We start from the raw sequence: 26362 nt of genomic DNA on the forward strand, positions 1-26362 counted from the left end.
ATATTTGTCATTTTAGATTACATCTATAAAATCATAATTGCATGAAAACATAGATCTAGCCAGAAGATTTTGTTTTTTCTTTAAAAAGAAAACACTTCAGGTCTTTGGTATAATTATGTCTCCAAGGCCCATAGTGGGGGTTTCCATATTTTAATACCTATGTCAGCACAGAAACTCTTGGGTGAGTTTCAGGATAGACACACATTATAAGGAATCCCTCTCAAATGAATTAAAACATTTCAATGTAAAAGATGTCTGTTTTGGAAACAATACTATTTCATTAGGAAAAACAAGAAAATAAAGAAAACATATGCAACAAATAGGAATTAGATGACTTAAAATTAAATATCTAGTCCAACTTTCATATCTTCTACTCTTGCGTGTTTCTCTAGGACCTTATACTTTTGCTATCGTACAAACTGATCTGAAGGGATTTGTTAGGGTTTGATGATGGTCCAAAATCTAAGATGCCTTAATCTCAGCAATTTCTGAAGCAATCTAGAAACAAGACAAAAGAGTCAGCAAATAAAAATAGACTGCTGCTTTTCCTACTAAGATTACTACCCACAAGGATGGGTGCTTCCATTTAAAGATAAGAAGTGTTCTTGGTATTAATTCCAGAATTAAATATTGATCCATTGCTATAGCCTGAATATTTCTATTTCCTCAAAATTTCTATGGTGAGATCCTATCCTCCAAGTTGATGGTATTGCAGTTGCACAGGGGAGTCTTTTGGAGATGATTATGTCGTGAGACAGGAACTGTCATGAGTGGGATTAGCGCCCTTATAAAAAAGTCAGAGAGTAGCCTTATCTTTTCAACTAGGCAAAAAGACTGAGAGAAGTTAGCAGTCTTCAACCAGAAGCAGGTGATTCCAAATTGTATATAAAATCAGCCCATTGTATCCCAAAAATGCATTAATGTACACAGTTGTAATTTAATTAAAAAAAATTGTTAAGAGGAGAAAAAAAAAGCAGGTCCTCACCAGACACCAATGCTGCCAGTGCCTTGATCTTGGACTTCTCATACTCCAGAGCTATGAGAAATAAATTTCTGTTGGTCATAATCCCAGTGTATGATATTTTTTGTTATAGCAGCCCAGATAGACTAAGACACTCACATAGCAATAGCTGTAGACCACTGGGAAGGTCTAATCCCATTTAGGAAAGAAGCGGAACAGAACAGAAGCCACCTGTGAGGAAGGAAGGACAGCAGTTCTGAGAAAGGCACCCTCAATTCCTTCACCAACACCACCGATCAGACAAGAACATCTCCCTCCACCTGGCTAATGGGCAGAGGGAGGGCAGGAGCTTTCCTTAATGCAGCTGCTACCACATGGAAGGAAATACTAAGAGCAGGGGCTTGAGGCGCAGGTCATTGTCCACATCCTCTAAACCACTATCGTAAATTCTTTGGAAATAGTAATGATATCTGTCTTATTATCAAATATTCAATTGTTTGGCAAGTAATAATCCCTCTATAGACATTCGTTGAATGAGCTGAACAGGTTCATTCTTAGTTTTATGGAAATGTATATGTTTAGAAAACTTGAATTCAAATATCAGTTTTGATACTAACAGTGTTACTTCAGGCAAGTCATTCAACATCTCTAGACCTCAATCACTTGTCCGTCCTAGGAGTGAGGGGCCTTAAATGAGTGAATTCTGAGACCCATTCTGATCCCACAGTTCTAGTAGACTTCTCACTGATGCTTTGGATAGTCCATGACTGCTTTTGTGATCAGAGAGCCTATAACAAAAACAAACGCTAAAATAAATACATTTAGTGGGTAGCCAGAAACACATAGGCTGATTCAATGTGTAGGGTTGTCCTTAATTTTCCATCTGCTTAGTATTTTTGATTCTTCTTGATCATGGTACCAAAGTTGGAAAACAGTACTGTCACCCCAGGTCCTACCTCGTAAGTGTCTTCTTTGACTTTTAGCATGAGCACTGGGAGTCCAGTGCAGTGTGTTGGCACAGCTATCTAGACATCAACCTGAAATCTTATTTTATAGAAGACACTACAGATTAGAAAAAATAGCATTAAAAAGAAGAGAGAGAGGGAAAGAATATCTGAACTCTCCCCAAACTTCGTTAAGTATCTCTGTGTAGAAACTTACGGGAGTCATATAAACTCTCAAGAGATTCAAGGTTGCCATTATAAAATAAAAGACTGCAGTATATTTCTATATTTTTCACCTCCAACAGTCATCAATTTAGAGCAATGCACTTAAGAATTACATGAGTTTGTATAACTAAAGATTTGCCCCCAGGAATACAAATTTTAAAACTTGAGATGATTTTTTTCTTGATCAGATTGGGAAAAATAAAAGACTGAAAGTACTACTCTTCTTAGACTTTTGCTGGAGTTAAATTTATAGAGCACTATTTTCAATGTAATTTGACATCCCACTGCTAAAATTTAGAATATGCAGACCTTTCAGGTCAGGTCTCCCATATCTAAGAGCAATGGAGAGTTGGAGTTAAAGCACAAAGTCTCTGCAGCTGCAATGCCAGAGTTTGGGTTATAGACCTACAAGGATATAGCCTCTTTATGGTCAGTTTCCTCAACTATAAAATAGAGATTGCAAATAAAATTCCCTCAAGAGGTTGTAAGGGCTGAATGAGTCAATACACATCTTAAAGAGTTTAGAAATGTGCCAGACTTAAAGTAGCCACTTAGCAAATACCAGCTACTACCAATACTACATTTATTACAGGTTGAGTGTCCTGTATCCAAAATGCTAGGGACTGTGCTTTGGATTTTGCATTTTCTTTGTTACAAATTATTTGCATTATACCAATTCAGTATCTTTAATCCAAAAATCCAAAATCCAAAATGTTCCAATGAGCATTTCTTTTGAGCATTGTAATCCATTGACAAAAAAATTCAGATTTTGGACTGCCAAATAAGGGATACTCAACTTGTATTATTATTATTGATTTTATTGTTGATAAATATGTGAACGTGTACACAGAATACATGTTTAAGGACTTTCTTTCAACAAAGCTCTTTTGGCAAATGATAAAATTTCTGCTAAATTACCCTTAGCAGTGGAATGTAAGGTAGGAAGATGAATAAGTAGATGAATAATGAACTTGTGATACTAACTCCCTCAAAGCCAACCATAGGAACAGAACTGGAGAGAAAAGGTTGGGGATGCCACTGAAAAAATTATGTAGAAACTGAGAAATACCTGGGTATAAGATGATTCTGTCAATGTGTAGAAAAATGACAATTTAGAGCAGAAGTTTTGGTGCCAAAAATAGGGAAAGAGAAAGGTCAGGAACATTGATTTATTTTCCCACTGTTCTTACTCCTAAATGTCCGAAAAGGATCATTACCCCACGACAAAAAAGATCTAACAGCACCAGCCTGCTACCTTCACAGAAGTTGGTACGTAAGGCATAAAAATCCAACAAGGGACAGTCTTGCTGCTGCAAGTCTCAGTTGATTGTGGAAAGAGGTCATATTTTGTGAGGGCCTCAGGGATGTGGTCTTAAAAAAAAAAAAATTCTTGTCAAATTTTTAAATTATGGATAAGAATTCTAGCACCCTTATAAAATATTAAAGACTGAAAGAGTCTGTAAATTGTGTTAATCCCTGCTAAATCATGGAGAACTGCCATGATTGCAATTTTTTTCCTAAGGGAAAATCCGCAATCCAAGATTTAATTCTTGCATCTATTTAAACTTCTCTCCCTCCATCCGTCTGCACTAAGTACCGATGGCAGGCATAGTAGGCAGATACCACACATTTCACTATCGAGTGGATTATGTCTACGTTGACTTATCTTATTCAATATCTGACACGTCAAAATGCTGCCTATGTCCTGACTATCTTAGACTGTCACTTGTTGTATACTTGATGAGAACACTGGCGTTGATTAACTTCTAACAATACGTTTCACCATCTCTGCCAGTGTTTGCAATTCAAGGAAGAATATCTAAAGCCTAGTTTTGTTTTTTAAAAAAATCATTTGGGAACACATTTACCATCAACTTAAAAGGCCTTCATTACCTATTTCTAATGAGAACTCCAACTATAGAAAACCATTTATTTGTTCTGTGTGTTGATTTACTGATAAGAAACTTTGACAACAAATTATTCAAGGGTTTCTTTTTATTTTTTTCTGAAAAATTATGGGAAGGGGATTGATGAGTCTTTTTCTTGTTAAATTATGTCCATTTTAAAGACATTACAGATTCTCAATTTTTCACTGTGGAACACAGAAGCTATGAGGGTAGAATGATCTTCCTAAACCTTAATAAATAATTCCATAAAAAATAGGTTATTCCTAGTTGTGTTTTCAGCATGACTGACAGGGAATAATTGGAAGACGCAGAATTAGGTAGGCATTAGAAGTAGGGAGGGGCAAGGAAGAGACTTGTATGGGATAAATCATGCTCAGATGGAGCCGAACACTAGAAAACTTTAGAAATTACTCACGGCTTACTTGCTCATTTGTTTTCTTCTGTATTTCTAGAACTCAAAGGAAAACACTATTTGCCTTACAAAACTTCATCGAGGTAAATCAAAGCCTTACTTTCGTCTCTCTCCCTGTCCTTGTTTCTTCGGTCTTTTTTTCTCTAGGAACAAATATTTATTGCATGCATATATATCATTTTATATATTATAGTAGTTTGTGAGGTGAGTGAGAAAAAGGCAACAGATGTTATTTTTTTGATGACAGTTCAATTTTATTCACAAATGCTGTTAAACATGAGAGGTTAAGTGTTTTGCAGAAACTCAAATTTCTATAAGATACAAATATTTTTGGTGCTTTTTTTGCAATGAAATATTGAGCAATAATAATAATGCAAAAAAGGAACATTCACATTGTCATACAAGAGTATCTCTATCATAGAATGCATATAGATGAGATAATATATTTTAATATCACCTTTCTCGAAGGACATCAAACTGGTCACAGTGGTAGTAAGGAAATAGTATGATTTTCATGTTGGCATAAAAATAGTACGGAGAAGAGTTGAATTTCTGTAATATTAAGGCCTCTAAAATTCTAAATTCTAATCCTCTATCAAATATCAATCACAGAGACTAGATCTTAAAAAAAAAAAGCAAAAAGCTATTTTTTTGTTGGTCCATTGGTTCATTTAACATGTATCTGTTGAGGATTACTTTGCGCATAAATCTTCTGGTATTAAAAGGGTTATTTGGGCCTGCTCTTTGCTTTCTAAGAGCAATCTGAACGGATTGATACACATCTAGTTTATTCTTCTCTGCAAAGCATGGAGAATCACTTATTTCTGAAACGTGAACCTTTCAGGAATACTTCGGATTCATTCTCCTTTTTAGATAACCTTAAAGAATGTTCTGTCTTTTCCCCTATTTTTCTCTTCTAGGGACTCGGCAGTAGGTACTTAGATTAATAACCCATATGGTATGTGTTTATGATACTGTCTCAATAATTCTATGTTCAGAGTCAGTATCTCAGACTTCTTTCTTAACTAAGTCAATTTATAATACAGTTGGGTTTTGTTGTTGTTATTGGTTTTTAGGTTGATAACTAATGTCTCTCCCATCTCTACTGAGGCAGCCAGTATTGGAAATTTTAGACAGACTTACAAAGTTACCACCATCTCGCTACTGGGATGGTTTATATCATCGCATTTATTTCGCTGTACTTTCCTTATTTCTAAATTCAGAACTCAAATGGGCTACATGACACTTCATGTATCTTTGATCTCTAAGGCTCATTTCCATGCAGAATCCTTTGATCTCCAAAACTCATTCCAATGCCGAATTCTCTGAAAACCTTGACTTTCACCAGCATAAACTGTAAACTAATGAGGAGTCAGATATTTCTGCAACCCCTTTCAAATGTGAAGACATTTCCCAAAATCTATGAATAGACTGAAAGAATGCTATATCCAACAAGATGTTCTCATAAGTAGACCTTTACATTCGGCTGGGGTTTGGGAAGGGTGGAGAGAGAGGAGAGAAATTATAATTGATTTTCTATCCTCAAAGGTAACATTTTTTCTCTGACCTTTTCCTGCCTTCCTGTGTCTCACTCCCATTCTTCCCCCAGGATAGTCACTGAACTAGAATCCCTCTTCCCCAAGGCAGGCCATAGAAACCCCAACCTCTTTTCCCCAAAACCAGCTGTAAAATCTAAAAATATTACTCTAACATTCCTTCTGCCTTTCTGTGTAAACAGTGGTTATAAGAAATTATCTGACTTGCCTTGTCTGTAGGTAGATCACAAGACCCCCATTCCAGAGAGGGCCCTGCCTTGAGCCCAGAGGGGAGGAATGTCATTCAGGGAGGCCAAGAAGAATCCACACAGACAGGCCCTGCTGGGTGTCCCACTCAATCTTTCAGCTTTAGATCACACCCCATTGACCAAACATATTTCCATGGCTGTCCATACTTGGTTGAAACTAAGCATAAAAATGGACAATCTCCCCTGTTGCTTTGACACTTCACTCTGAAGTCTCCCGTGTACACACATTACACAGACTTGTCTGCCTGTTCTCCTGCTCATCAATCTGCATCTTACCAGTGATTTGTCAAGGGAACGTTCAGAGGGCCAAGTCCCCTTGACTTCTATGTATAAGACATATTTTTATTAGTATTACTGAATTATCTTTGTTTCATTTTAACCTGAAAAGTTCTTTATTTCTCTTGAACAGAAAAGTTTTAATGAAAATAGTGACAATAATACCTTATATAGTGAGTTGGTACTTATCCTGAAGTACAGGTACCTCAGCACTGTGATAAGTGCTTTGTATAGAATGGTTCATTTAGCCCTTACACCAACCTATTGTTGGTCTTATTACTCTGTTGTACATAAGAGGACACTTAGGCTTTAGAGAACTTAAGAGGCAGATTTAGGATATGAAGTGTCTGACTCACTGCACAACCTTCAGCCTAGGCTTTTTAGCCTTAGCACTACTGATACTTGGGATCCTTTGCTGGGGCCAGGGGAATTTCCCATGTACTCTAAGATGCGTAGCAGCTTCCCTGTTCTCTATACACTAGATACCAGTGGTGCTACTTCCCCAAACATACACACAAAAGATGTGAGTACTCTAAGACATGTAGCAGCATCCCTGTTCTCTATCCAATGGTGCTAGTACCCCAAAACATACACACAAAAGATGTGAGAATTGCCAAATATGCCCCGGGGGATGGCAAAGTTACCCAGGTTGAGAACCGCCTCTCCACACTGCCCTGCTTCCCTGCCATTCCATTTAGAGAGGCACTTTGGTAACCCCTGAAAGTATTAGAACATGGTTTGGGAATTATGGGGATACCTAATTATCTTGTTGTCTATGTTTTTTAATTCTATATTCTTTGGAATTTGGGGGTTTGATAGGATTTGATCTTAGAATTGTGTACCCAGCTTGTTTGACATGCCTTTAGGATGACAAACATACCCCAAGCATATTTGCTACTAAATCTGACCCAGCTGCATAACTTAAGCCAAGAGCTGTGTGAGCAGGTAGTTAGAATACCTCAATTAGAAATTAAAGTTAAAACAGAACACAGAAAGCATAGCTGGGAGTTTAAACTTCTAGGTGGCCTACTGCAAACTGCATTAGACTTTGTTTTTGTGGGCATGAATTCTTCAGGAAGAAATGAACGGTATTTTTCACCTCTCCCAGGAAGGGTAGCCAAGTCTTTGCTTTCCTAAAAGTGTACACACTTTACCACCAGGGGGCAGTTACTAGCCTCCCAAGAGTGGGGTGGCCAGCCCTGAAAATAACTCATAAATAAACAAGTGTTTTTGTTTCTAGAGTCAGGACTAGCGAACAGTGAGTAGAGAAAATCTGTTGTTTGGTCAAAGCTAGAGTGAGAGAATTGAAGGTTGTAAAGGAGAATGCTTTCTGTCCCTTTGCTAATGCCTGGAGATTAAAAAAGATGGAAGTTTTGGATGTTCAAAATATGGAGATGTAGGGTTGATTTTTACCCAGTAAAGAGAGAAGCCCACTAAGGAAAAGTGGGTGAGGCCCAAAGAGCTTTATTAATTTACCCTCATTTCATGCACTACACATACTTCATAAAAATTAAAAATTAAATAAATTTTAATGAAATCTGAGACAATGAAAAATATAATTAAGTCATAATATACATATTTAGTTTGCACAAATCCAACCCTCTGACTTCAGCAAAAAAAGTTATAAAAACTTTACAAAACTAATTATACATTTTCTACAGTTCTACTATTTAATGCATATTATCACATATATATTTACTTATAAATATGTAACTGTCCAAGTGGTACACACAAATGCATATCAAATGTTTTTTTCAAGCAGAAAGCTTATCACATAGCAACTCAATTTTATGTATTAGTTATCTCTCTTAATAATAACACTTTTTCTGAGGAATTTAAGAGGTTTTGAACAGCAATGTTAAATATATGCAATTATTTCTTTGTGTTATGAAAGTAGATGCTATCCTCCGGTTAAAAAAAAAAAAAATGGTCCCTGGTAACACAAAGTCTCCCGCTGCAAAGAACTCACAGCTGTTTGGGAAGTACAAATATAATAACAAATAATTACAGTATGGTTAGTAAGTGTGCTTAATAAGATTAGGGAGTAGAGGGAGAGAAAGAAAAGGAAAGAGGGGAGGAGGGAGAGGGAGGGAAAGAGGGAGGAAAGAGAGTAAAGAAAGAGAGAAGGAGGAAGTCAGAAAATGGGAAAGAGAGAAAGAGAATCGAAGAGGCTGAAGAAGGGACAGGGAAGAGGGGGGACAAGAGAGAAAAGGAAGGAGCCAGAAAAAGGCAAGGCAAGTGACCTTGTCAGAGAAAATAAGAGTTTTCACAAAGGCTCTTCCCCTGGAGGAGTTGGGAAGGTACAAGTCAGATGGAGAAGGAAATGGAAGAGTTTCTGTGGCATAAGGACAGGGCTTGAAAGAGCGTAAACACTCTCAGGGAACTCCTGGTTGTCCATCTGTCACTTAGGCTGTAGGTTTCCAGGTTGTGTGATAGGCTTTATCTTTTAGGATGGTCAATTTGTGTCAACTTGACAGACCTAAAGGACTCCCACAGACATGTTAAAGCATTTCTGGGTGTGTCTGTATGGGAGTCTCTGAAAGATATTAAGCATTTAAATCCACAGACTGAGTAAAGAAAGTGGCCCTCACAGTGTCAATGGGTATCACCCAATCTGTTGAGAGCCTGAGTAGAACACAAGAGCAGAAGGTCAAATTTACTAAGTCCGCTGAGCTGGAACATTCATCTTTATCTGTCCTTAGACAGCGGAGCTCCCTGTTCTCTGCCTTCCGACTCAGACGTGGTCTCACACCTCTGGATCTCTGGTTCTCAGGCCTTTGGCCTTGGGCTGGGACTGCACCACTGGTTTTATTGGCCTCCCAGCTTTCAGGTTGTTGGACTTGTCGGCTTTCATCAAAATGTAAACTGATCCCTCATAATAATTCTTGTTGTCTATATCTATACCTGTCTCTTTGGTTCTGTCTCTCTAAAGAATTCCCCGCATGCATCGGTCATGTTAAAGAATCAGGTTTTATCTTGTAGATGATGGGAATCTAAAAAGATTTTGAAGTGGAGAAGTGATATAGTCAAACAACTTTCAGAAATATGGCTTTAGTAGCAGGCATTAAAATAAAGAATAGAAAAAAGACTAATGATAGGGAAACCAGTCAAGAATCTGGTACATTCTACAAGGGTGCTGAATAGACACTGTCTTATACGTGAAGGGAGACCTGGTACACATTCAAGGGAAGTTTAAAAATTGGGTTGATTGTGAGTATGAAGGAGAAGGAAGACTCTGGAATTTGAATCTTGGGTGAGCAAATGATGGTGCTCTGTGTTAAAACAAGAAATAAAGAAAACAAGATTTTTAGAAGAGTTTAGGTTGAACTTTGAGTAGTATTATATTTGCTATCCTTGTCAGATAGTATTGTCATTATTCATACACGCTTTTCTTATCCATTGGAATGTGAACTCTTTGTGTCAAGGGGATGGCTTAATCTAGTTGTAGGCTGTAGTTTAGATCAATTTGTTTTCCATATCAGGAATTAACTCTTCATGGTTTATTTAAATCCCCTTTATCTTTAAAATTAAAGTGTCTTTATACACATTATATCACTAGTCATTATTTTAGAAACAAGAAGCATGACCAATTTTCCATTTTCGGTGCTATAAAGAAAGAAAAGCCCTACAAGTCCTGGATAAAGGTAAATGCATTTGTTAGGTCTGCATTTAGCTACAGAAAACAGAAAGCTGACTACCCTGCCTTAACTACACAGGGGCCTCTTTTCTCTTATACAAAGTCTGGGAGAGGTAATGGCAAGTCAAGGCTCCTACCACTGCTCCAAACATGTCGGTAAATACCCAAGTACAGTCCAGGTGGGGTGACCCCCAGCATTTTAAGATGCCAAGATGGGAGGAACACTTGAGACCAGTGTTTGATTCAAGCCTGGCCAGCACAGTCAGACCCCATCTCTACCAAAAAGTAAAAAAAAAAAAAAAAAAAAGAAAATTAGCTGGATATGTTGGTGCATGGCTGTCATCTTAACTACTTCAGAGGCTAAGGTGGGAGGATCACTTGAGCCCAGGGGTTTGAGATTATGGTGAGGTATGACTCATCATGGTTGTCCAATGGGTAATAGAGCGAGACTCTGTCTCTAAAAATAAATTCAAAAGAAAAAAAAAAAAAAACCTCAGGTTCTTCCAGTTTTCTGTTCCGCCAACCCCAACGTGTGGCTTTTCTATTCATTTCCTCTAAATAGCTGCTCTGCTTCCAGGTATTGGATCTGTGTTCTACATAGGGCAAAGAAGAAGGATAAACAACTAGGGAAAGATGTCAGCTATTAAATATGGCTGCTTCGAAATTACTATTCAGGCGACCTATTCATTGATTTCTATATATATTTAGTTGACTTCTATTTATACTTAATTAGCTGACATTTGGTTACAGCTCTACTCCCACTTCAGGGAACTATGAGGCGATAACTACTTGTAACTAAGCATATGTTTCCCTAAACAAAATAGGAATTTTGCAATTGACATACTCCCTTATGCACCTTCAAATTGGTATTAGCTAGACAATTAGAAGTTGTCTTCCTGATAGTTAATAAATATAAATATTTCTCTATATACACATGCACATTGACAGATAAATACATATATAATTGCACACACATATGTATGCACATAATTGTATATGCATATATATGTTATTTTTTTAATCAATTAAATAAATCTTTAAAAGTACAGGAATAAAAAATGAGTGTTTAATGGATTGCTTGAGGTAACTGAATAGAAAGAGTTAGATACGTAGAGTGGATACCATTTTCTAAAATATGCTGTAGGTGATCTTGAAACTTGATTATTTAAAATTTATTTGTGTTTGTATTTATAGTTGTAGTCAATAATAAAAGCAGGTATTAGTTAGATGAGTAAAGGAAGGGCATACTTTGAAACCAAAAACAAAGTACAGAAAAAATTGATAGATTTTAAAATATGCAATATTATACTTCTATGATTAAAATAAAAATACAACTGAAATAAAAAGCTGATATTTAAATGTTAAGTCCTTATTGTCTTTGAGTACTGTAACATTTCAACGGATGAGTGGGTAAATAATATGGATAAATATTTGCTCATGGGGGAAAAAGAATCACTTGGGGACATTTTGCCTCACTAGTAGTTACATAAATGAAAATTATAACAATTTGGTGTTTCATTGTATCCCTGCTAGAGAAATGAGGAATTTAGAAAGAAATCTATAGCAACCCAAATTTCTATTCTGTGCACATTTATTGGTGACAGCATTGCAAATCGACACCCACATTTTGGACGCATGATTGAAAGGAAATGCTGAAATTCAAAGTGCTTGGCTTACTCTCAGCCCATTAGGTAAAGAAGTCCCAGCAATTCTCTCTGCACTTCTACCACGGTTCACAGGCATCTAGCAGACCCACGTCTAGTTCTTTGCTTGCAATCTAATCTACCAAGGACCAAAGCAAGTATCAAGAATGAGTAGTACAAAATGGACATCCAGCAAGTCCACAGTCTCTACGACATGGGTGAAAAAATATTCCCAACCCAGTAATCCATATTAGATAGTAACAAGCGGACTAAATCACATTATTTTTATTGGAAAGGACGAATCCTAACGCAATGGTTAACTTTCCATGTGAACTTTTCTAGACCATGGTACACAGTTGTTTGGTCAAACATTAGTCTAAGTATCTCTGTAACAATGTTTTTTTTTTACATGAGATTAACATAACATTCAAAGCAGTAGACTTTAAGTAAAGCTGATTACCCCCATCGTGTTTCTAGGCCACATTCAATCACTGGAAGGCCTTAAGAGAAAAAAGACTGAGGTCCCTCAAAGAAGAGGAAATTCTTCCTCTAGAATGCTTTTAGATTACAGCTGCAACATCGCCTATTCCCCTGGTCTCCATTATGCCAACCAGTTCTGCGTATTTTAGACTTGCCAGCCCTCTACATCACAGAAGCCAGTTCTTCAATATTCCTTAAAGTAAGCCTTGGTGAATTCAGTAAGAATGATTGCCAAAGAGCAGGCTGTTATTAACATCCTTCCTCTTTGTGATTCTGTGTGATAGAACTATCTTAAAAGCACAGGGTCCCTGGTGCAACTTATGGAAGAGATACATGAGAGATAACTCGTGTCTCTGGCTCCACTCTATTCTTTTAAGTAAGATACAAAATCTACATAATTATTATTCCTATTGATCAGATAATTTCATACCTGGAGATTGTGGCAAGATTATGGTAGTGCTCATTAACCACGTATTTCGTATGTGGAAATTCATTTTGAAAAAAGTAATTAGACATCTCATTACCCACATTTTTCAGAGTCATCCCTTAAACAGCTATACAGGTCAGTCAAAAACTTGATGGTCAGTACTGAAGCAAAACAGTAACTTTCTAGGTTCAGAGATAGAGTGAAATTTTAGATTCAAGTCTAAGTCACTATTTTCTCAGACTTTGAAGGACATAGTCTGTATCAACCTGACACAGGAACATCCTAGTATTATGACAGCTGGCTTCATGATAGATCCACATAGATCCTATTTTTGGATATGCTCTGCACGTGTGTAAAAAAAAATATGCTTCTTTGTCCACAGGCTTTTTATGGATCTTCTAAAATTTCAGAAAGGGACAATGACTTTAATTAAAATGCTATGCTATGTTCTCTTAGCTCAATATAAGCCCTCGTATCCTCCTGTTTTCCCTTCCATGTGAATGGCTACTGTGAATTTTCCCCATTTGTTATGTTTTACCCTTTTTTTTTCTGATGCATATGTAGGTTCCGAAATGCCAGGGACCCAGTGGTCAGTGAAAAGTGTAATCACTGATGATGAGTAAGCGGACACGGTTGATATGGGTAATGTATGATCTTAATCATAGGTTGTTTACTGAAGACTTACTAAAATAAAGCTTCTCAATCCTCAGTAAGTCGTTTGTCAATGGGTTTGCTTTTAAATGCTGTTGAAAGTAAATATCTTTCATGGGAAGTCTTGAACTATATTCTGATCTAATGAAATGTTCTCCATTCTAGATGTCACTGATTAAATTTGAATGATCCAAGGAATAAGTTTGACAAATAAATATATTGCTTGTTATTTTTTAAAACTGGTATATGTTACATAATTTTAAAAGAAAATTGTAATTTTAAAAGAAAATGTAATTCTAATTTCTACACATAGTCCTAGGGAAGCAAAACTAAGATTTTCATTAAATCTAAGAGACTCATTTTGGTCATTAGTTTCAACCTCCTCCCACTACCAAACCTTTGGCCAGGGCTGCTTAATTAATTAATTTGACTTTCCGCCCTTCCTTTCCTGAGGCCTCCTTCTGGAGATAATGAGGAGCCACATGCCTGGTAGGGAATCAGCAGGAAGGAGGCAATGGATACAGAGAAAATTATCTTTCACTGCGTTTCGGTTCTATAGATTAATAATATGGAGGAAAGGGCTTTAAGTGGCAGAACTTTAGCAATTATTTCAGTAATTACAGGAAGGTACTACATTCCCAGAATTTTTAGTTTTAAAAAGTTTCTCAGCTCATGCTATTTCTTCAGTGTACAAAGTCCTTTCTTTGTGCTCAGGACATTCTATGTATCTATTTATCTCTGTAGTCCCATCGAAGGCATTATCCCGGTGCCTCCCAGACACCTGCATGTAGAGTTAATCTTATATATAGTCTGCCTTGGGCAGGTTTTCATTGGAAGTGAATGTATGGACTGCCCTCTTGGTGGAAGTGGTGATAGCACTCGTCATGTTGTGTTTTTAATTAGTTTCAGTAAATTTATTTATGTGAATATTAGATAATAAAAGTGAAAAATCTTAACATTGCAAATTGATGACTCATCAAAAAGTAAACCCACTTGTGTAACCAACACTTAGCAGCAGGACATTGTCATTCTCCCAGAAACACCCATCACTACCAACGTCTGTTTTCCAAAGCAACCACTGCCATGCCTTTTACTATCAATTAGTTTTGCCTTTTTTTGAGCTTTATATGGAATATATCATTATTACTGCTCAGATATTTTTTTTTTGCTTAAAATGTGCTAATAAAATTCATGTATGTAGTTCGATCATTGTCATTGCTGAATTATGCTGTGCACAGCCCTGTATGCACTCATATAGTGATTTCATTTATGTATTCCAGTATCGTAAGCGTTTAGATTGTTTTAATTTTCTTGACTATGGAAAACAGTGCTATTATGAACACTGTTATATATCTCTAAGTTTAGGTACATGTATGTTCACATTTCTGTTGAGTATACACTTAGGAGTACAATTTCTGAGGTATTGGGCCTGCTAACTAACATTTCAGCTCTAATAGACACTGCTGTCTACTTTTGCAGAGTGTGGTCAATTTCTACACCCCCAGCAGTACATGAAAGATCCCATCATCCACGTTACAAACTCAGAAAAACTTGCTTTTGTCTCTTTAATTTTAGTCCTCTTGATCTATTTTATGTCTTGATTCTACTTTACATTTCTGTGACCACTAATGAGGTCTGGTGCCTTTTCCATTTGTTCAGTGGCTATTTTGAATACTCTTTTTTGTGAGGTATAGAGTTCCTGCTGATTTTTTTATGGTGGGATTTTTTTTTTTTTTTACTGTATCATATATATGCTTTTTTTTTTTACTGTATCATATATATGCTATTTGTATATATGGTGAATATCTTTTGTAGCCTGAGGTTTTCTTTCTACTAATTTAATAATTTTTTATTCTTCTTCATAATATGGTCCATTTTTCATTTTCTTTTTATTAGTGCTTATTAAGATTTTAAAAATTACTACTTACCTTTAAAATCATGAATGTTTTCATCTCTTTGATTCTAGAAGTTTTAGTGTTTTTGCACTTAATTTAAAAGACCTGAAGTTATTTTTATACATGATGTAATTTAGAGAGACAAGTTCCAATTTTTCCTGTGTATATCCAAGTGTACCAACATCATTTACTAAAAAACCATTCTTTTCCCACTATTCTGCAGTAAAACATTGTCATAAATCAAATGTTCATACATATGAGTCTCCTTCTGGACTCATTTTTTCCCAATGGTCAATTGATCTACAATTGCACTAATACCTATATTAGCTCTATAAAAAAAAGTGTTAATATCCTATTTTCTAAATTTTTCTGGCTTGATTTTTCTTCACCTTGTCTTTGCTATTCCTGGCCTTTGTAGTTGCATAAAAATTTTAAAATCAGCTTGGCAAGTTCTAAAAATAATGTTGATGAGATTTTGATTGAGATGGTACTGAATCTATAGGTCAATCGGAAAGAATTAGCATTTTAACAAAATTGCATCTTCCAATCAACACAAGTTAAATATTTCACAAATATACAATTGTGAATTGTTTTCATTTTTAAACTTTATTTCTGGTGTAAAGTACACTGATGTTGTGTTCTTTCTATTGAGTAACTTTATTGAGTTCATTTGTTAATCCTAATAATTTACCTGGGTGATCTTTTGGATTATCTTCATATATAATTAGACCATTTTGAATAATAATCATGTTATTTATTTATGATCAGTCTTTATAAGCTTTTTCGGATTTTTCTCCTTGAATTGTTACACTAAATGAGATCGCCACTGCAAAATTAAATGCCAGAACTGACTTTAGCCTCCTTGACCCATTCTCAAAATGCAAGGTGAAATATTTCTATATAATACCATTGAGGAAAAGGTTTGTTACAGATTTTTTTAAAGATATACTTTACCAAAATAAGGAAATTCCCGTTTATTTTTAATTTTCTATTATTTTTGTTCACTTTTTATTTCTTTTTATAAATAAAGGTTGATTTTTTGAAAAATGTTTTTACTGTACCTTTTGAGGATGTTCTAAGCTACTTCCTTTCTTTCTTCATAGAGAGAAAGTTAAACAAAATTTGTACTTCCAGAATAAATCCAATTTGTTTGTGATATATTATTCTTTTTGAATATCAAAAGATTTATTTTGCTAACATTTGTCTTTAAAAGTTTACATATAAATTTATGTGAGATAATCTCCTAAATTCACATGAGAAAATGACATTTTACAATGATAATGCCTGGTTTTTATGTTGTTATACGGACTACCTGTTGATGTGTTTCCATTATTTTATTTTCCTCTTTGTCACATTTCTTGGTTCACTGGTATTTGTGATTGAGTCCACACTAAATTTGTAGAAGCTTTTTTTTTTATTAAATCATAGCTGTGTACATTGATATAATCATGGGGCATCATTCACTAGCTTCACAGACCGTTTACCAAGTTTCACATATACCCTTGTAAGATGCACAGCTGGTGTAATCCCTCCAATCCCCTTCCCTCTACCCACCTCCCCCCTCCCTCCCCTCCCTTTCCCCCTTCCCCCTATTCTTAGGTTGTAACTGGGTTATAGCTTTCATGTGAAAACCCTAAATTAGTCTCATAGTAGGGCTGAGTACTTTGGGTATTTTCTCTTCCATTCTTGAGATACTTTACTAAGAAGAATATGTTCCAGCTCCATCCATGTAAACATGAAAGAGGTAAAGTCTCCAGCCCAGGTGCCCATAGATCCACGAATAGATTAATAAATTGTGGTATATGTAGAAGCTTTTTATTGATGTTATTTTCTCTAAGCGATTGTCCTTCATTTTTGCTAGGCAGGCAGATAAGCAGTATTTTATTTAATACCTTAAGTACTAGAACTACTTTATGTGTGGGTTTTACAGTTTTTATAAGATCTGATACATTTATGTTTTATTTTGGTTTTTAGACTGAGTTTTGCAGTGATAGCAACTGAAAACTTAGCATGTTAACCAGAGACCCTTCACACTGAAATCCAATTTTTATCCAGCGCTGAGAACTGTCAACTGTTCTGGAGAGTTTTGCAGCCTCTTAGGAGAAGCTTTTAAACCAAGCTTCTCCATGTCTTGGCTTGACTACTTCTGAATGGATGAATGCCTTGAGGGGAAAGTAGTTTAACAGTTAAACTCACTTCCCTTTGCTCATTTCCTTTCCAGGATTTTGGGTTCTCAATTATTGGCCACTTCAATAGCACTGAATATCATTGGAATTGACAATCTCAAAGATTGCCAAAATCTCTATTCAGTAATTTTGTCATTTATCATAAGCTGTGTCTCAACTTCTCATTCTTTGTGTTCACCCCTCTGATGCATTGTCAAAATTTTCAGAAGAAAATGACATAGAATATTAAGTGCACTCTATTGAGTGCCTCTTCTGTGCAGGACATTGGCCACTCAAGTCCTAGCTGTCTTAGGACTGTCCTAGCTCAAGTCCTAGCTCAAGTCCTAGCTAGCTGTCCTAGCTCAAGTCCTAGCTCAGATGCCTTCAAACAGATTTTTTTTTTTCTTAATCCATATGATTAAATTGCTCTTGGTCAGAGGATTATTCAACTGCAAGCTAGTCCCATCACTATCTAAATCAAAATTAATAAGATTTGAGTAAAAATATTACTTGTCATTTATTAGCTACTGTCTTGCCTCTAAACATTAGTTTCTACATTTATAAGTCTTCACTAAGCTTTGATGAATCAGACATCTTTTTTCAATCTAAATGTCAATGGTCTTAGGGTCCCACTAGATCACTAGATTCTAGAAATTCCAGTTTGTATCAAATTCCACTGCTTCTTCTTGTCCAGCTTCTAGATAAAGAATTCAGCTTTTATTAAGGAAAGTTCCATAATCTTGGGTCAACTTCCTTCAGACCAAAGCAAGTACTACGCACACACAGAGTCAGCACAGACACGGGCAGTACCACCTCTAAACAACTAAGAAAAGAATGTCAAAATGTGTGTGTGTGTGTGTGTGTGTTGAAACATTAGCAGGAATTGCAAAACAGTAAAAACAACAAACAACATAGCATTTCTCAGAGTTTGTAGGCCCTACTGTAAAGAAACCTCCTGTCAGCCCCTCTCTCTTTAGGCTCCAACCTATACCCCTCTGGCAACAGTAGTTCTTTCCCACCATGGACTGACCTTGAGTGTGCCTTTTCTATATAAAAAAAGAGGCCTCAACTCCTCTCAGAAAAACATATATGAGAAAAGCAGCTTTCCCAAGAGGAAATACAGTGTTGGAACATCCATTACTAAAAGGTAATCTTGTATATTATTTTTAGAACCAATTTCACTCCTGTGGAATCTTAATTTCACAGCAGTCTTTACTTTTCTTTTTAAGGCAAGCGTGAAACAAAGTTTACTGAGGAAGAGCAAGATATAGGCTCACAGACCAAAATACATTTTCCATGGACAGCAAATGGGCCTCTATTGCCAGAGCAAGTAGGCAAAGAGGCAAAAAGACCAATGGTCTTTACTTTTAGCTTGGCTAAATCACCATTAAAGCTTTAGTGAACATCCACCCTACCCCAATCTCTCCAAGCAAAGCAATAGTCTACTCTCAAAGGTAAATTCAAGTCTCTACTTCCAGGAAAACACTTTAAATATTTAAGACACAATTTTTGTCCCAGTAAATTTAAAAGGCAATTTTTCCACTGCTGACAATTGACATGTCCGTAAACACTGGGGTCTGGTCTAAACCAGGGCATCCCTGTATACATAGTAATATAAGTACCCTAAGAAAGTGAATGAAACAGAACAATCTCACTCAAGTCACTAAGTGGCTGCTTGAGTGTTGCCCTTAGGTTACCATGTACCATCAGCACTCAATCCAGAGCCTAGTGCCTCACAGGTGCCCGATTAAGTGTGGAAATATTCAATGCAAAAGCTCAGACTGCGCTAATTTTGTAGATCTGTGCTCTTTACACATTACACAATTATTAACCTTGGCCACTTACCTGCCAGGTGAATGTACTTAGAAATAACACACCCGTCCAGAGGGCCTAAAGGCTGAATCATGTTTTAATGACTGTAATTGTTACTCTGTTTTCATGAGCAAAGTGGATGGATTCAATGCACCAAAGTCACATTCTAGGTCAGAAAAAATTTGTTTGACATTAATTATGTGTCAGGACATGACAGGCCACTCTGCAGGATCAGTAGTTCATGAATGGACTCTTTTTAACCAAGTTCTAATATCAGGAAAAAACCCTTGTAGCTATGTCATTTTTGATGTGAATTGGCAAGGATAAATAATTACAAGGACATAATTAAGTACTTGGCTTAAAAATAGGAAAAAATATAGACTCCTATAGGGGATTTCACTGCAGATAACTAGCAAAACGAAGTGTTACTGCTCATGACCATATGTAACTAGAGTTCTGGCTCCTTCAATGTGGAAAGTTTTGGCTATAGGAAAAACTTAAAGATTTTTTAAGTGGGTAATAATATGGGAAACTAAGAAAAATAGTCAGAGATTATAGATTAGAATTGTTTTTACAATTCATCTGCTCTTCTCTGCTCCATTATTTACACAACTTCAAAGTGTAATTTATCATTTTAAAGATGTAATTTAACGTAATAGGCTCTGGAAACAAACTGATAGAAACATGACTTAGCTTAGTTTGTAGCAACTATTCATTAAAAATGGTTGATTCTGTTACTTTCTTATTTATTTAGTGTTAATATGCTTAAATATGGCAAATTAAGCAAGATCAGGTGACTTAACTTTGTGAATACTCTCTTCCTTAAAAAGATCAGTTTTGTTCTGATGGGTCAGTGCCTGCCCCACAATTGAGGACGTAAGGACCTATGATCAGATGGTTCCTTTTGGCCTAGGAGATAAGAGTTATAATTTTCCATTGATCTCAATATTTTTTATAATGAACATATGACGGAATGGCTCAAACTAGACATAGATTAAAAATAGTAAGCATTCCAATAACTTGTTGTAACTGATATCTATTTTCCTTTTAAATTTTTTGATAATTCACCAATGCAAAATTATTGGCATGGTAAAAAAGGGAATAAAATGTCAACTATGTTTTTTTATCTATAAAAGGGGTATAACAGATATGTGATCTTGAGGTGTTATTGCAACTCTAGAGTGTGTGGTGGTGACTTGTAACATAGTACTTGCTACATGGTGGGAATTGAATAAACACCAACAGTTATGACATGAAAATTCTTATACCAATCAATGATTTAGGGCATAGGGATATTTAGGATCTGGAGGGCAGCATTTAGATTTGAAAACTAGTTGATTTCTTCATTAAATATGACTCAATCTTCTTTTCGGGGCTAAATGCTGGAACTGTGGTACATAACTCAATAAATTCTCCACTTAATCTCCATCTGCTCTCCTACTTTACAGCCTATATACATTTCCCAGCAAGGTGTATGTTTATAGGGCACCTGCTCTACCTATTCTGTGGTAGGGATATTTAACTACAGGTCTTAGCTAGCTTGGCTTTTCCAATTTTGATAGTAAATAGATTGTGAAGCATAAAGCAACTGCACCCTAGGGAATTGCTCTGAAAAACATTCTAAAGACAAATGTAGGGTCAGAAAACAAAAATCAATGAGCAATAAATTGCATAGTTGTAAATAGGGAAGGGGCACCATGGCTGAAACATATTTTCCATTCCAAATCTAAGTATTATTTACAAATAGTTGAGGTTACCAGAAGATCTGCAGTATTTTTCAATAAGCCAGAGAACAGCAAATTTCCAAATAGGACATAACCATGGCATAATTTCAATATTTACTTACGTATTATCTTTCATTTTATCTAAGAAGTCAAAAAATAGTAAAACTTCATACTAGTTTTATTGGAAACAATGGATTACTTGTTGGTGAGAGCTTTAGCAAAATGAAAATAGTCATTAAGTGATTATTGTAGTCTACTTGTTTTAGTTTTTAAGCAAGTAGTAGAGTTTAATTATGGTTCAGAAAAATGTATTTTCAGAAAAATTTTCTCAGGAAAAATACATTGACTCTATAGACTGCAATTATTTGGGTGGGACTAGTAAGTTAAATTACCATATTTTCTACTCTGAAAATAATAAAAAAAAAGTCCCATTTCCAGTCTGATTATAAAGATACATTTCCCCAAAATGGCTCAGAATAAATACAATAGGAAAAGCAGAAGCTGTAAAGCTAAGGGCATGTGATACGAAAATCTCAGAAATATCCAAAGTAGCAACAAGAACATTTGGCTGGAATTTGAAGTTCTTTTCAGTATCTTTGTCTTTTGCTCCTTGTCTAAGGATGTGTGTGAACTCAATGTAATTGAAATCCCCCTTTTTGTCAATAAGTACTTCTCTGTACAGCTCATCCACTCCCTCATCTGCAACAGCCCTCTCAGGTAATCTTTCTGAATAATGGCAATTGCTTCTTCATCAATGCAAGCCAAAGCATTTCTGATGACATCTTCTGGATCTTTTACCTTTTACCTTTTCACCAAACATGGTGAAAGTAATGAGTCCTGGAGCCTCAGTCATCACTGACATCCAGATAATCATCAGTTGGATTTCTTCCCAGCGAAGCAAGCACATCGTGCAGATCTTTCCCATCAATGAAACCATCTCTGTTTTGATCAATTATGTTGAAGGCCTTCTCGAACTCCTGAATCTGTAACTGGTCAAACATGACAAATACACTGGATGCTGCACACTGAGGGCACTTCTTGGTGTTCTTGGTCTTTGCCCTTTTACCAGACATGGTAGTGGTTAAGTCCCTGCACAGCCACCAGAATCTGAGCCCCTCAGTGACACCCTCATTTCTATTTTCACCACCCTTCTTCCCTGAGGGCAACTGGTTTCAGTTCTAAATAATTTGCACAAAACAGCATATGTCTTTCTTCAGATTTTCAAGGGCAGTATATGTTCTGAAGGATGTGTGAAAATCTATACATTTGAGGATATAGGCCAGTTATTGACTTTTTTTTTGTAATGGGCCTCACTCATCTGGAATCACCTAAATGATGCTATCAATCTGTCTTGTCTGCAAGTAGAAGTTAAGAGAGTAAACAAATGAATCAACTCTTAGTAGGCTACTAAGTAGCCTACGTAGTAGGCATTTCAAAGTTGAGGGGGTTTCCCATTGCATTATTTCTATAAAAATTCGATGATTCTAATTTAGTTAAATCAAATACATATATTCATTTTTCTGACAACCTTCCGTTCTAAATTTTTCTTTAGATTACCTTCCTCTAAAGTCATCTTTCTAAGTTAAGCTTTGATAAATGAATTACTATTCTGAGCATAAAACCAGGGTAAGTAATAAAATATATTTTAATTTAATGCTTGAAATTATATAAAATATAATAAAGCCTAATATGAAGAATAATTCTTAATGTGGCTTAAAATTAAGTGCCTTTCATTCAGAAAAAGTTTTATAATAATTAAGCAGGGCAAGCATCACTACTTAATTACAGGAAAAGTGGAAGATACAGCAGATTGGAAGAGATTTAACCATCATTATAATTTTTTGAAGCTGATTTCTGAACACATGTTAAGTACGTGATCTTGAAAAATGTTCTTTCAAAACTAAGTTATCACCTGTCTACCTATATCTTATTTATTATTATATTAGATACAATATGATAATAAAATTTTCCTCCTTGGCATAAATTTTGTATATATTAAAGACATGGAGATATGCAGGTAGCCTCAAGAACTTTAAAATTAACTAGTTATTATTAAGGCAATTAGTTTCAGTATTTATCTTCATAGTTTAGGGAGGTTTGATAAATTGAGCTTAACTGAGAGCACAGAAATTAAAGAAACAAAATTAGTGTTCTCAAAGAACGTATAATCATCTATCATAATTCCTTCATAGCAACATCTCCTCACTTGAGAGAATACTTAAGCCCCAACTGGTGGCTGCTAAATATTTGCATATGAACATAATTGAACTCCTACAATCTATAGAAAAATATGCATGCTTTCTTATCATAAACTTCCATAACCAAACATATTTATTAAGCACCCATATACTGGCTATTGTACAAAATTGTATGATAAGTACAACTGTTATCTGCAGTTTTGATTAAACAAAGTGAAGCTGTGTGACTGTAAAGTGAAGCTGTGTGACTTTCAAACAAAGATTTGTCTGAAACATATTTTAAGTCCCATAAATTTGAAGTTCCTTTCAGTTGAAGACACTAAAAAAAAGATTATTCTCTCAGTTAAGAGTCAATAGACCTCATGGGTACAGGCGATTGCACTAATGTACACAGTTATGATTTAACAATAAAAAAATAAAAATAAATAAATAAATAAAATAAAAAAATAAAAACAAACAAAAAATAAATAAATAACCTCTTTCAAATTGTGTTAACTTGGGCAGCCTACTTAACCTTAGCTAATTTTTCTCACGCCTTTGATGATGATTATACTCTTTTGATCTTGATATGGATGTGATAACTACTTGAACAAAAGTATTTCGAAAGTAGCAGGCATACAACAGGGACTTCATAATTTAGTTCCATTCATGGCAGAGACAGGATCATGGCACAGAACAAAAAGTAACTATCCAAAGTCATGGGGTGAGTCACATGGTCTGAAAACCTTATTTGTGTAGTCATGTGACTGCTTTATTATTTGGTCCCAGAAAGCTTTTTTTAAAAATTAAAAACATGCTTTGCTTTAAAACAAATGTTAGTCATTGTCACCATCATTCATATAAAAACAAAGAGGCTTTCTCTGGTCACTGTTTATCATTGATGATGGCAGAAGTATTACTTGTATTTACCAAAGTCTTTTCAGAACACATTGTGACTAATTCATCTAGGTCAGTTCCATCAAGAGGCCCACCATTGACGGAGATCTTTGTTTTCCATACCACAGTTTCAGAAAAATCTGTGTGCTCTCACACAATTACCCAGATTGAAAACATTGCCTTAGAAGTTTCAGGATAATTTTGTATTTAATTTACATTGCTCTAAAATCCTGTGGGTATTTAATTCTGTTTTCTCTCTGCTCAGTTTTTCTTTTTCTTTTCTAGAAACATCTTAGGTGCCTTGTAATTCAAATGTGCTCTTAGGTGTGTATGCATTAAAGACAACAAAAGTTTTTTTCTAAAGTTGAGTCTTTGGGTCCATGAAATAATTGAGGCATTTCTCCAAAGTTGTTATTGCCCTCAGCTCCTGGTAGTTCAGCAGAGGGAAATGAGAGAAATCTCCTTTTGACATCTGCTATATCCAGTTGGCTTCTGAAAATCTTAACTTCATTCTTTTTTTTTTTTTTTCCTGTTTTTAAGCCTATGGCTTCAGATTCTTATAATATTAGATAAAAAAAGTATAAACATTTGGACTCATTGGGAGCCTCAGAGAACATTGCAACATCAGAAAGTTCCTGATCTGAGAGAGATACTTAAGACAAAATGCCAGCAGGTCAGGTAGTCAGGGTTAGTTGACATATGTATAATTTATCAGGCCCAGAGAGATGTGTATATGGGACTTCAGTCACATTTGCCCTGTCTTCACCCCAACCCTTCCACCCTTGCAAAAAATGCTCTGGAAAGTTGTGTAAACACATTCTGTTCTGAACTAGCTGCCTCACTCACCCATTATTATTTTCCTGTTCCTGGAATTTATAATACAAAGAACTAGTGCATAGCCAATCAATAGCTCATGCTATTTGAATGTAAATTCTTGGTAAACAACTTAGAAACTGCCTCTTCTTTTTCTTTAAAAATCCACTTGCATTCAGCATAAGGTTGTTTAATTTTCATGCCTTTGTGTAGGGATTACAGTTTTTGTTGGAGTTGAAGTACACCTTTATTGCCTTGTGGTCTGAGAAGATACAAGGTAAAATTTTAATTCTTTTGATTCTGTTGAGGTTTGATTTGTGTCCTAGTATATGATATATCTTGGAGAATGTTTCATGGGCCAGTGAGAAGAATGTATACTCTTTAGCTTTGGGATGGAATGTTCTATATATGTCTCTCAAGCACAGTTGTTCTAGGGGCACATTTAAGTCCCTTGTAACTTTGTTTTGTTTCTGCTTAGAGGATCTGTCTGGCTTTGTAAGAGGAGTGTTAAAAGTCCCCTGATACTATGGTGTTATGGAATATCATATTACTCAGACTAATTAAAGCTATTTCAAGAATCTGGGACCATTTAAATTGGGTGCATAAATATTTAAAATTGACATGTCTTCTTATTGTGTTGTTCCCTTGACCAATATGACTTGTCCATCTTTGTCTTTTTTGACTTAAGTTTCATTAAATCAGTTGTATCTGAAAATAAGATTGCAACCCTTCTTTTCTTCTGATTTCTATTTGCCTGAAAAGTTGTCTTGCATCCCTTAACCCTGAGTTTTACTTTGTCCTTAGGCTGGGTGTGTTTCCTGCAAACAGCAAATGGATGGCTTATGCTTTTTTAATACAGTCAGCCAGCCTGTTCCTCTTCAGTGGGAAATTCAAGCCATTGACATTTATTGAGATAATTGATAAGTGTGGTGGAGTTCTATTCATCTTATGTTATGAAAGTCCATTGCTTAGTTTTATCTTTTAAATCATTGTGGAAACTAGGTTTTGTCCTTTAGATTCTGGGCATTTACTTCACTGGTAGTCCATTGTGACGGTCAGTGAGTAGAATAGGTCTAAGTATTTCCTGTAGAGCTGGTCTTGTGGCAAACTTCCTGAGTGTTTGCATATTAGTAAATGATTTGATTTCTCTGTCAATTTTAAAGCTTAACTTAGCAGGTCAAGAAAGAGTTAAAAAATGAAATCATTAACTTCCTTGAGCATAACAGCAGTGAAGACACAAGCTATCAAAGCCTGTGGGACACTGCAAAAGCAATCCTAACAGGGAAATTTATCTCATTAGATGCCTACATCCAAAAAACAGAAAGAGAGCACATCAATAACCTAATAAATCATCTCAAAGAAATGAGAAAGGAAGAAAAGTCCAATCCCAAACCTAGCAGAAGAAAAGAAATGATCAAAATTAAATCAGAAATTGAAAACAAATGAATCATTCAGAAATTAATGAAACAAAAAGTTGGTTCTTTGAAAGGATAAATAAAATCTATAAACCAT

At 35.6% G+C, this 26362-nt stretch overlaps 1 pseudogene; it reads right to left on the bottom strand.

Moving 5' to 3' along the window:
- Positions 1–462: 462 nt before the first annotated feature.
- LOC128567380 (myosin regulatory light chain RLC-A-like) lies at positions 463–22036 on the bottom strand (annotated as a pseudogene).
- Between the last annotated feature and the right edge of the window lie 4326 nt (positions 22037–26362).

This window comes from Nycticebus coucang, chromosome 16, assembly GCF_027406575.1.
Source record: "Nycticebus coucang isolate mNycCou1 chromosome 16, mNycCou1.pri, whole genome shotgun sequence".
NCBI lineage: Eukaryota > Metazoa > Chordata > Mammalia > Primates > Lorisidae > Nycticebus > Nycticebus coucang.